A 13,882-nucleotide genomic window follows, 5' to 3' on the forward strand; every position below is an offset into this window, starting at 1 on the left:
GGCTAGTAGCCGAGGGCAGAGTTCATAAGGTAAAACAAGTTGAAAATAACTTAATAATATCAATATGACCTTTCCAGTTAAGGTTGTTATCATATTTGCTTCTAAGAATTCTGTGAAGTTACTCTGAAACAAAAATATTCAAATGTTTTTCCTCAAAAAAATCTACCATTAAGTTAGGTATAACTATTAGGTTAGGTATTGTATTTAGACTAAACATGAGAAAATTAGTTATTTCTATATCACATGTCAGACCATGTTTTAGAACCAGTTATATATATTTTCTGTTGTACTGTTTGATTTTGTTTTATTCTGTGTGTCCTGACCCAGCTAAACAGAGTAAATATTTTTTTTTATTGGTATTGTGGCTGACAAGGATATTTGTATAAAAAAAAGGATTGGTAGGCTGAAAATAGAGTGAGGCGCTTCACTTTTAATACATTTTCTAGAGATTGTATGTTACACCAGACTTAACGCTTATTAATACCTTTTGATCTCTTTTTTTCCAATTATGACTGAAAGAATTTATTACAGTACTTTTGATCATGTATGAATTCATTTATTTTAGTAGTAACAGATGGTTTATGCTACCAAAAGCCTTTTCTTTGTCTAAGAATATTGATGCAGTTTGTTTATTTTTATCTAAAGATCTGAAGATAACTTAAATATTGTAGAGGAAATAGTCAAATTTTTACAGAATCTAAACTGACCAATGAATGAAAATTATCATCGAAAAATTTAGCAATTTTTTAAAAATATTTTCAAACTAAAATTGAGACAAAGTGTGGTCAGACAGTAATTAGTTTCATCTATTTTTAAATAACTGTTTTATTTTCATAATCTTTAAAGATCTTGGAAATACCTATATCCAAGCAACATTTAATGATTGTAACCTAAGGTACTTGCAATTATGCATTCAGAAGATCTTAAAATTTAATAGGAGCATTACCCCTTGCCATCAATTTTTGTTTGGTATTCTGTAAAACCTCATTAAATATTAGTCAGTTAAATATTAGTCAGTTCATATATTCATAGGATTAAAGGGTTAGTTAACTCTATCAGTTGTTTTATCTACATTAGGATTAATGAGAGATTTAGCGGCTAAATTAGTAAAATGTTTGTTTAAGTTCTATCACAATTTAGGATTATCAGAATTAGACCATTCTAGATTTATATTCTAGTTCAGATTAACAACTATTTCAAATATTTGCTGTTGTATCATTAAAATGTTTAACATTCCAGACAGCATTAGTTGATTATTTTGGTTTATAATATACCTATTATTTTCCATCTATTTAGACTTTTTAATATTCTACAATAATTTCTGTAATATTGTGAGAAACTCCTCTGTTTTGAGTTTTCTCGATCTCATACAGTTCGCTCTTCCTTTCAGTTTTTTAAATTTTAAATTTTCTAAGGAAAATTTAATTTCATTAGTAATGAAATTTTTAATACATTTTCTTAGATTTTTAGAGAATTTTTTAATGGAAAACCTATTCCAAAACAATCCATAAATATATTAATAAATTAATTAAATTTTTCATTAATACCTAAATTTGTAAGCTTTTTGCCGCTAGCATAACTTATTAAATGAATTTAAAAAGGACTGAGTCATTTTTCTCAGAAAAAGTTCAAAATTTCTTGTAGACAGTTGCTCAGATAATGCTGATTCTGTTCAGTTCTAACTGTCTTATAATATAAAATATAAATTGTCTGACAAAAATACCCTCAAATAATCCAAAAAATTTGATGTACCTGATTTATTCAAACAACTGCTGTGACTGTAAAATGCTGTTTTCTAATAATAACAATATTTTTCATATAATTTTATTACATTATTATTGCACTGAAGTAAATTTTACTGTATTTAAGATACACAGGATGCAACTTTTCACAGTGATGCAAAGAACTCATAAAAACACTTTTATGACTTAGTAGATTCAGAAATGAGTAGACTCATCTCTGAATCTACTTAGACAAACCATCCCATTGAAAGAAACCACATGAACATCAACAACAACAAGAAATTTTACACTTAAACAAAGGTTGCAAACTGTTACACATGAGCAATTTGAAATATACAAATGCACAAAAACAGTCTAAATTTGTGTTACAAACACAAATTTTAAAATTCTAAATTGTAAACACAACATAAATTACACAGACTCAATGGTCCCAATGACAGTCTGAAGAAGTTTAACGTAAACTCCAGCTCAGACACAGGGTAATTTTTTTTATTAATTTCACCACAAATTAAAGTATACCCCAGTTAATTTTTAAAAACTTTTCGATTTTTAAACTGCGGTACATCATGGATTTTAAAATTCAGATTTTGTTTATGAGCTTTAATTAAAATAATTATTACAAATTATTGTCTTAATAAAAATATTTTCATATCTGTTTTTGTAAAAGAAGTTGAAATGCTTAATATCCTGTGTAATTTATTTAATTTTTCTACAAACTAGATGCTTCAGACCACAAATCACAGTAAACCTCTTAACATACCTTTTGTCAAATATAAGCAATAAACACTTTATTAATTTTGTAACTATGTTTTCACTATGCTATTGACTATTATGTTATTTCACTCTGATGCTGGTGGTAGCATAACTCTGGCCGTGCATAAGAATAAGAGTTATTTTCTGAACCAAACCTATCAAATTGTGAATGTGGGTGTATCTTTAGTTTTTTATTAAACTCATACATACATATTCAGTCCCTATTCAAGGTCATTGAGTCTGAATGTTAATCAAGCTTTGCCATCTTATCATACCACTCAAGCATCACTCCTCCTCCTCCTCTTCCTCCGCCTTCTCCCATGAAATATCTCTTCTTTTTACATCCTTCTTAATAATCTTTCATCCTTCTCACATGTTTAAACCATTTAATCTAATTTTTTCCATTTTTTCTCTTATGTTGTTTACATTTAACACATTCCTGATGTTACTGTTCCTCATCCTACTCCCTTTTGTTTTACCAACTATTGAGGATAAAAACTTTTATAGCTCCTGCTCAAACCCAACTTTATTTGCTCTCACATCCTGCCACATAAGTAACTGTAGGTACATAATGCATCGTGCTTATCAACATTTTTGTCTTCTTCAGGCTAGATCTATCCCTGTAGCAGATTCTTTATGCTTTGCAAAAAAATCTGCTTCCTTTCCCGAACCTGCAAGTGATCACATGACCCACTTTTCAAAGTTACAACCTCCAGAATTGCCATTTAATAAATCCTCATCACTAGCTACTGCTTTACCTTTCTTCTTACTTATTTTCAAACGTTTGTTCTTTAATGGCATTTAAATTAAGACATCCTTAACAATATTTAAATAATGAATAATGAGATATGTTATCACAGAAGACTGTTGAAAATTATACAGATCAATCGAATTTGAAATCCAGAGGTTTAAAGCTGAATTACAGAAGTGATACACTTGTCACAAATTTTCATAAAATTAAGTACCGAGTTATAAGGTAGTTTATTAAGAAATCCAGTTTTTATTTATTCAGTAATAAAAGGATGTTTAGTAGATAAGGAAAGATAAAGATTAGAATATATATATCAGATTATTAAGTAATTGGAGGTTAAAAGAATAATGTAAAAGAGAAAGATATACTATGTTTAAATATTATTTAAGCATGCCCTGTTCTATAAATCTGCATTATGAGTTACATACATAAATGCAAAAGCCATTAATGACTCATTCATCACTAATTTTTCCTCTTCACAGAAAGTTAGAAAACAGAAATTTGACACGATTATTGTTAAGGGGGTATCTTGGAAATGTAACGTAAAAGAATTTGGTTAGCAATCCCCGATTGGTTAAATAAAATAAGAATTAAAATTGTGTTCAGAGATTAAAGAGTAGAAGAGTAGTAGAGTTGAAACCTGGAAATTATATTTTGTTAGGAATTAATGCTCTAAACTGATTAATTTTTCTCTCATCCCTCAGGGGTGAAAAAGCTAATGGTAAAAATGATCATGGAATAATACTTACTGATACACACATCACTAAATTTCCTCCATTCGAGATGAGTAGGAATGTAATCATCATTGAATTGCTTACAAAATATTATCTTTCCTTAAATAACTGCAGAGTTAACAACTGAGCTGAAATTTGGGATATTTATTCCAAAGAGGTTCCCAAGAAAAGTAATTTTTTTTCTATTAACAACCCTTAGGGGGTTATATTAAAAATGGGTTGAAATGTGAGTTAAGACAAGAAGAGCTAAATAGTTGAAACCTGGCATTGATGATCCCTTACGTAATAAACTCTTGCTAAGAAGGGAGTTTTTCTTACTCTTTCCAGGGATAAAAAGGGATGCATGCTGATCTATGACAAATATAGAAAGATAGAAGCTTGAAATTTAGCCCTTAATGTTTCTAAAATTCTGTTAGCAACTCCTACTCCACTTTTCCTTTTAAACCACCTTTACAACAATGTACCTGGGTTTTTTTAGTTCCTGTATGTTCTGTGAATAAGTTTAGATAAGACTAGAATTTAGTTCTGAAAATAACTGCTACAATATCTGTAAGAAAATGCTCTTACACTGTTCTTTTCTCTTTTAATTGCTTTTAAAAGTTTTTTGTTGTATACCAAAGAACAAAACTTATTAATAATATTATGTTCAGACTAGATTTAGACGTGAAAATAACAAATGTTGTGTACTTACTTAAGTGTCCAGATTGAGGTAAAGGGTGAAAAGTTTATAAGTTATTTCTTACGGGCTAGCAGCTTATTGTAGGATATATCTCTTTTCATGCAGTGAACAGAAGCCTCTATTTTAGGGGACCCAAAGTCTTTATTTTCTGTTTTAGAAAATAAAATTTTGATAAATATGCCAGCAGTAAAATTTTGTGAAATATTCTTATCATTAAGAGAATAAAAAACTGGAATAAACTGTTTTGTATTTCTCCTGTATATTGCACAGGATTGTAAGTATTAAACAAAGCAAAATAATTCTAACATCAGATGAAATAACATTTTTAAACAGGTTATTCGAATGTTTATATATATTGTTCAGCGATCAAATTTCAAATCAACTTGACTATTTGAATCCAACGTTGTTTTTTAGTTGCAGAATGTTTATCTTGAACTAATTAGGGGAAAGAAGTATAAAATAGGAGACTAAAAATATTCAGAATTTGTTCAAAGACAAAACTAATAATTATGTGCAGGATATCAATCTGGGATAGAAGCAGCTTTAGTGTGACCATTATACCATCTGTAAAGATCATAATTTTAAAGTTCAAAGCAAAGGTATGGCAAAAATATAACAAGACAACTGAATAATGTTTATTCATATAAAAATTTTAATCATATGTAAACAGTTGAACAAGCAGTTAGCAACATCATCAGTTAAATTTTAACTTTTGTGGTTGCTGTTATGTTCAGTATTGTTGCACGACTCCAGTTTAGACGTAGTAAAAACATTATTTGCTTTCAAGTAGGTTTAAAGCTCATTCTAGCAGCATTCAGGTTCAGTCAATATCTTGTGACTGATTGCCTGAAACTGGAAATGATGACTACTAAAGTGTAACTGGAATTACATTTAATTGTCAAGGATATAATCCTAAAACAAAATAAATCAATTCAAAAACTTTTTCTCCATAATGGTTAATAGTGAAATTCTTTTAAAAATATGGCAACCTACATTAAATTCATACAGTAATGAAGTTTTTATTTTTGTCAAAATGTTTACATCCATACAATTTATCTGACTGGGTTGACTGATGAAACTTCGGTTAATGATTTTTTACACTAATAAAAGAGCTTTATACATTTATGTTAATTTCTGTTCTGTTACAAATTAGTTTTGCCATAATTTTTATTATTTTTTTTTAAATTCTTATAACAAGCATTTCGATTAAAGAAACAAGTTCAAATATAAAATACTTTAAAATAGCACTAAAATAACAAAACACTTGTTTTCAATAGTAAATTTCCAAAACCACTCTCACCCTTGGTAAAGACTGATGAAAAGTTCATAATATATTTTCTCTAGATTTGAATTATAATAATTACAGAGTTTAGATGGATATATTTAATACATGATGTAAAAACAGAAAGGTTAAACCTCTGTAAATTGTTAGAAAAAGTTGACATACTGCTCGTTATTCTTTTTCTTTTTCTTGTTTTTTTTTTTTTAATTTTCTGCCTTCTTATTGTTCTTTTTTCTTCTGTAAGATAGTTGATTTTATCTAATCATAGACTTTTAGGGTACCTTCTCCATCTTCTTCAATCCACTTTAATTTTGAATATGGCTACTTAGTCCATCCTACCTCCTTTGAAGTCTTTCCCTTTTCTTCAGCAATAGTTTAATTTTCATCATTTTCTTGAACCAAACTACAAAGTAAAACAGTTTAAACTGTTTTAAAATGATTACACTATATTTTAGTTTAAGGTAAAAGTTATAACAACTTTAACTGAGGTAGCATTTGCTCTGAATCAGTTTTCTATAGACTGCTACCAGGAGCACTAAGAGATTGCGTTATTTCAGATATGGTTCCAGTGTTTGGATTATGTACTGAAGCATCTTTGTTGCCAAATACACATTCAAAACATGTGTGTAATTTAAATTGTGTTTGTTCATTCACAATTTGGTTTTTGTGTATTTTATTTATTTTTTTTTTATGTTAATGTTATATTTTAAGTTCAAGTACACCAAGTTTTTGTCCTTTAGGCTGTATATGTAAAATTTTCTTGTTGGTCTTTGACATCAAAACATTTAAAAAACAAATGAAATATTTATACTTTTTACTTCCCTCTTATTTTATATCTGTGTCCATTATGAGCGCTCTTCTTATAATGATATTTGTACTTCGTCTGTTCTTGCTGTAGTCGTCAAAGATTTTTACATTTTCTCCTCAACTATCATCATTTTATCCAGTATATTTTGGTCAACACAATAGATCAGTATATTCTTATGTCAGTCATATTTCTATTTTATGTATAAAAATTACACATTATATATACTGTTTGTGATTTCATAACAATCTTGGTCTAACCATTCACATTTGAACACAGTCAGAAAGGTATTCACTGGTTTTTTCACTGTGAGTTCACTTCATATCAACTTAATTGTGTTTACTAACATTGCACTTCACTGCAGTGATCTGATGTAATATAAGTATGTGTATTCCAAAATCATTTCCTGGAGTGATCATGTGCATACTCATTTTGACTTCAACTCTTTTAATGTTTTCTATGCATATCGTTTGTGCATTTGTACTTATTTTCCATTTTACTGCTAGTGAGTCACCATTAACATTATGAACTTTTTTTAATTTTTAATAAGTAAGACTTATAATAATAAAATGTAGGGAATGCTTTTAGTTTACTTCAAGATTTTTGCATGTTATAATTTTAATGTTTTTTTTTTTTTTTTAAATAATAGTTTTATTGTACAATAAGTATTTTTTCATTTACTTGACAAAAGTAAATAAGCATAAATTAAAACATATATATAATTAATTCTTCACTGGAGTGGTCAAAGCTGTGAATAATATTTCAATCTGTCACAAAAAAATAATGGACACGAATTCATTGAAAAAAGTTAAAATTTATCCTCGATACAGCCAGTATTCTGTTCCATAAATAGCCAAGCATTTAAGTCCATTCAATCCACTGGAATCCTTGATAGTAAATAGTCCTTATTTTAGGGTGTTCATTTCACTTATGAATGAGAACATAATGTAAAGAATTAACAATCTCAAATAATTTAAGTAAAGTGATGTCTATTTCCTACAATTTTTACAGTTGAATTTAAATTTCTTTAATGTTTATGTATTGAAATTTATATAAATTCAATAAAATTCTTATTACTCCCATTCTTCTCTCCTTTAGCTGTACTTCAGAATCATCACTTGAGTCTGATTATCAGTTTAAATCTCCAAGCGATCAAACTAAATCTGTTACATCTTTAATTATCTTCATAAAAGACACATTAAAAATGAGATTTTGAAAGCTATTGATGTTTTAAGTTTGTATTTTTATATATATGTTATGGATGATACTTAGTTTTATTGAATTACACAGATTTTTTTTTGGATACACTTAATTATTCTTGTATATGTCTTTATTTCAGATCTTTTGCCTTTTTTTATGAAAACTAATTTGTGGCTACTTTCCAGTCATGAAGAAATTGCTTGTAATTAATTTCATTTCATTAACGTTTTTGTTAATATCAGTTTGGATTGTTTTCTAAATCACCAACGGCTAGGATTTTTAATGATAATGAGTTATTTGTAAATTATTAGTTAAACAGGTCAGTATGGAATTTTTACTACATTTTAACAAAATTATATCTCTAAAATTTTAATTAGATATCACGATCACGATTTATCACGAATATCACGATTTCAATCAGATGTTATGCTATTAATTTGTTAATAAATAAGTAAATATTTTATGCATTACACAATTATGTTGTATAAACTACAATAGGAGTGAGCAGATGAGCCACTCTATTGAGTGGTTAAAGCATATATTAATATATAAAAACAATAAATGTATGAAATAATAGCAAAGAGAATATACTAAATAAATAAAATCAGTGTAAAAAGTATATAATTTAGGTATTAATTAAGACAATTTGACCCTATATTATTTGTGCATGTGAAATAATTGTGCAAAAAATTTTGAAAAAAATGGTCTTTTTAAGGACTTTTGTAAACTTCTTTTTAAATTTTTAAAAGGGTCAATAAAATGTTAAAAATTTCTGTGTGAGTATAAAAATGCCCTTTCTCTCAAGCTTAGAAACAATAACCATAATGAAGATAGTCTTGTCTGACTTTATAGAGAAATATATTGTTATTTTTAAGGAATAAGTGGTAAAATGTTAAGATTTATAATTTACTATTGGTCTGCATGATTCACAATTATGTTGTATAAACTACAATAGGAGTGAGCAGATGAGCCACTCTATTGAGTGGTTAAAGCATATATTAATATATAAAAACAATAAATGTATGAAATAATAGCAAAGAGAATATACTAAATAAATAAAATCAGTGTAAAAAGTATATAATTTAGGTATTAATTAAGACAATTTGACCCTATATTATTTGTGCATGTGAAATAATTGTGCAAAAAATTTTGAAAAAAATGGTCTTTTTAAGGACTTTTGTAAACTTCTTTTTAAATTTTTAAAAGGGTCAATAAAATGTTAAAAATTTCTGTGTGAGTATAAAAATGCCCTTTCTCTCAAGCTTAGAAACAATAACCATAATGAAGATAGTCTTGTCTGACTTTATAGAGAAATATATTGTTATTTTTAAGGAATAAGTGGTAAAATGTTAAGATTTATAATTTACTATTGGTCTGCATGATTCATATTTATAGATGATAATCAATTATCAGATAATCCATTTATATATCCCAAAAGCACACTCTGACTTTTTGAGAGAACCCTAAGTGTTAATGTTACTTTTCAGATAGAAATATACTTAGTAAATATTTAACATCAGTGACAAATTTAGTATTGTTAGTGTTTCATTGAGACCCTTCAAACTGAAACAGTTGATTTGTGCGATTTGATTTTGTTATAGACGAAATCAATTTGATGATCCTGAAGAATAATCTTACAAGACACCCAGAAATCTGAAATTATGAATAATATAAAATACTATTATTATTATTACTAATGGAAATACACGCATTATCAGTTATATGTGTACCTAAGAAGCACATCGCCACAGTTTTATTCACATTAAAGTTAGATGGTTACAATCTAACTTTTAACAATTTTTTTTAACAATTAATGTGTCCTTATATTTGAGTATAGATGAATATAATTTTTTTTTATATTTATATACATTTATTTTATATATATTAAATTTTTATTTTATTTTTAATATTTATTTACAATGTATGAGTATATAATAAGTCTGTAATACATATACACAAGTATCATGAATCTATTACATGTATGAGTGAGTATAAATATGAAAGTAATCACTGATTCGTCACTAATTCTCCTATTTCTCAGCCAGCTGGAAAGTTGAAATTTGGCATAGTTATTAACAAGGAGCTGCCAAGAAAAAGTAAGTAAAAGTTATTTTGATTAAGAGCACCTAAAGGGTTAAATTAAGTAGGAATAAGAAATCTGGTACCAGAGTGAAGAGGTAGAAACTTAATATCTCACGGATATGTTTATCTTAGAAAGAGTAAGGTATTGCTATGAAGGCATTTTTTCAATCCACCAGTGTCAGGATAAAAATGGGTACAATGATCTAATAAAAGCCCTCACTGACTCTCTCATACCAAATCTCCTGTTTTCCAGATTACTAAAGCTGAAATTTGACAAAATTATTCTATAGGAGTTACTTAGAAAAAGTAAGCAAACATTATTACAATTAAATACCACTTAAAATAGAGGTTAAAGTAATCACAGATTAAAAAATGTTGTCAAGACTTGACAAGAATGTTTAAACTTAAAGTCTGGATACATGTCTCCCTCAGAGAGTCATTTTCTCTTAGGAAGACATTTTTCTTCTTCCTTAAGGAAATAAAAAAGGAATGTAAACCATGAAAACGGTGTATCTTGGTGTGATTAAGGTTAAAAACTGAAATTTCTCAGCAATAATACAGAGTAATATTTATTCCAAGTTTATGAATCTCCCATCTATATGAGGGTCAAAATGGGATTAAAATTATATTACATAATCTCTGTGTATTTTCTGTACTTATTGTGACAAAAGCTTGAAATTCAGTCAGAATATCAGCGACACTCTTTGTTTCTTTCCTTTTTAAACAACTCCAAATAGGGTGAAGCTAGTTTAAGGATGGATTTTGTAATTCCTGTATATTTTGTGATTTGCTTGTGATAGTAGCTAGAATTTAGGCTTGAAAGTAACTGAAGAATATCTTAAAAAATAAAAATGATCTTTGCCTTTAACCACTCCTAAAAGGATTGTTTGCCAATTCGTATTCAGAAGAGCAAATACTTTCAGTAACCATGCATGCTAATTTTTATGTCAAAAGATGGCTTGGATTAATTAATTATTGGAATTTTAAAAATAAAAAATAAAAAATGAAAAAATGTAATTACATTAGATTCCAGATTGAGGTAGAGACTGAAAAGTTTATAAGTTTACTTTGAGGACTGTAGCAAGTTGTGGGATATGTATAGTCTCATGCAGCAAACAAATGATTATCAAGTCCCTTCTGATGATTTAAAATTGAATTGTGGAGTAAAAAAAAAAAATGAATTCTTTATTGTTTTCAAATATAAAAACCTGAGTATGGATAAGCATGGAGTCTCTATTCTTGGGTATATTTTTAGCACATTGAACAAAAAATAAAAATATGGTACGATTGAAAACTAAGATTGTTTATGATAATCTATTTTAGGATTTCTCTTTAGACCATCCTTAAGGGGATAAAACTGGAAAACATGGCGTTTTTGCATTTTCACTTAGTATTTCAAAAGGGCTAGGAACATTTAACAAAAACATCATATGAAGGATAAAACTTGTCTCAGCTATATATAGATTTGTAGGTATAAAATGTTTTCTTGAGAAGAGCAAGAAAATAAAAAAGGAGTATAAAAATTAAAATAAATACTGAATATATCGAAAAGGGTTCCTCAAGAGGATTGTTTGCACAGTCGGAGTTACAAAGATTGAATGCTTCAGCTAGTTTATTATATTTTTAGAGCACTGTAACCAATTATGGGAATGCTTATCTCAGTTCTGAATGGTTTCTGGCTCGACTAAATCGATCTTCAGATTATCTTATTGGTTACATTCTTGAGTTATTTATTTTCATGTAAATTTTATTCTTGTAGACATTTTTCTATTGTCCTTTACTGTATAAACATTCTTCTTATGGGATTTGTTTTTTCCTTAAAACACATCCTGTTCTTTGGTCCTTGCTATTGTAGCTACATTAAATTTTTGCTAAATCTCTGCCATTTTTTCTTTTTTTTAAGTAGTGCCTGTTACAGCTGCTGACAAATAAATGTCAACAGTATGCAGTAACTTATTTTAAAGAAAACTCTACTCTATATCATTTAATTTTGATGAACTATAAAAACTATTTTATTATGGTTGGTTTTGAGAGTTTTCATTATTTCTCGCTTCACATTTTTTTCATTTTTCTGTGAAGTTGTTAGTATCAAAAGTTTGAGTTATTATTATCATGTGTATATTAGGTATAAATCCATCAAGGTATAGCAGAATGCCATTACACCTGAGACCTAATAAAGAAATTATTATCAAATGGATTCAGAAATTTTCATAATTTTATTAAAATAAGAATGATAAAACCATTTTATTTTGACAAGAGAATATTTTGTGGATCAATGTGATGAAATGAGGTGTAACTCTTCTAATGTTTTTGTCCATTGTGATCAGTAATCTAAATTATTAAAAATTATCCGTTTTAATGACAAACTGAACTTATTTTAATTAAAAAACTAAGCTTTTGAAAAGTGAGTAAAAGATTAAAATAAAATTGGTTCAGTGTCATTTAAAATTAATATTTATGCTTAAACTTAAATTATAGTAAAATAATACAACCTTTTTTTTGTCTTCAGTCATTTGACTGGTTTGATGCAGCTCTCCAAGATTCCCTAACTAGTGCTAGTCGTTTCATTTCAGTATACCCTCTACATCCTACATCCCTAACAATTTTTTTTACATATTCCAAACGTGGCCTGCCTACACAATTTTTTCCTTCTACCTGTCCTTCCAATATTAAAGCGACTATTCCAGGATGCCTTAGTATGTGGCCTGGTCTGTCTCTTCTTTTAACTATATTTTTCCAAATGCTTCTTTCCTCTTCATTTGTCACTTTATCCACCCATCTGATTTTTAATATTCTCCTGTAGCACCACATTTCAAAAGCTTCTAATCTTTTCTTCTCAGATACTCCGATTGTCCAAGTTTCACTTCCATATAAAGCGACACTCCAAACATACACTTTCAAAAATCTTTTCCTGACATTTAAATTAATTTTTGATGTAAACAAATTATATTTCTTACTGAAGGCTCGTTTAGCTTGTGCTATTCAGCATTTTATATCGCTCCTGCTTCGTCCATCTTTAGTAATTCTACTTCCCAAATAACAAAATTCTTCTACCTCCATAATCTTTTCTCCTCCTATTTTCACATTCAGTGGTCCATCTTTGTTATTTCTACTACATTTCATTACTTTTGTTTTGTTCTTGTTTATTTTCATGCGATATGAATATGCGATAGCAAATCGTAGCATCTTTATCTTTTCACCTTGTACTGTTACTCCGAATCTAAATTGTTCTTTAACATCATTAACTGCTAGTTCCATGTAAAGATTAAAAAGTAACGCTGATAGGGAACATCCTTGTCGGACTCCCTTTCTTATTACGGCTTCTTTCTTATGTTCTTCAATTGTTACTGTTGCTGTTTGGTTCCTGTACATGTTAGCAATTGTTCTTCTATCTCTGTATTTGAACCCTAATTTTTTTTAAATGCTGAATATTTTATTCCAGTCTACGTTATCGAATGCCTTTTCTATAAACGCAAGTATGTTGGTTTGTTTTTCTTTAATCTTCCTTCTACTATTAATCTGAGGCCTAAAATTGCTTCCCTTGTCCCTATACTTTTCCTGAAACCAAATTGGTCTTCTCCTAACACTTCTTCCACTCTCCTCTCAATTCTTCTGTATAGAATTCTAGTTAAGATTTTTGATGCATGACTAGTTAAACTAATTGTTCTGTATTCTTCACATTTATCTGCCCCTGCTTTCTTTGGTATCATGACTATAACACTTTTTTTGAAGTCTGACGGAAATTCCCCTTTTTCATAAATATTACACACCAGTTTGTATAATCTATCAATCGCTTCCTCACCTGCACTGCGCAGTAATTCTACAGGTATTCCGTCTATTCCAGGAGCCTTTCT

General features: G+C 28.4%; 1 long non-coding RNA gene across 1 annotated transcript in view; it reads left to right on the forward strand.

Moving 5' to 3' along the window:
• LOC142322833 (uncharacterized) overlaps nt 1-9,656 on the forward strand; it is a 301,594-nt gene extending 291,938 nt beyond the window's left edge. The window contains exons 7-8 of the long non-coding RNA XR_012755944.1: nt 8,086-8,265; nt 9,548-9,656. This is a non-coding gene — a long non-coding RNA (uncharacterized LOC142322833). The remainder of the gene's footprint in view (nt 1-8,085; nt 8,266-9,547) is intronic.
• The last annotated feature ends 4,226 nt before the right edge of the window (nt 9,657-13,882 follow it).

Source organism: Lycorma delicatula, chromosome 4 (genome assembly GCF_047948215.1).
Source record: "Lycorma delicatula isolate Av1 chromosome 4, ASM4794821v1, whole genome shotgun sequence".
NCBI classification, from domain to species: domain Eukaryota; kingdom Metazoa; phylum Arthropoda; class Insecta; order Hemiptera; family Fulgoridae; genus Lycorma; species Lycorma delicatula.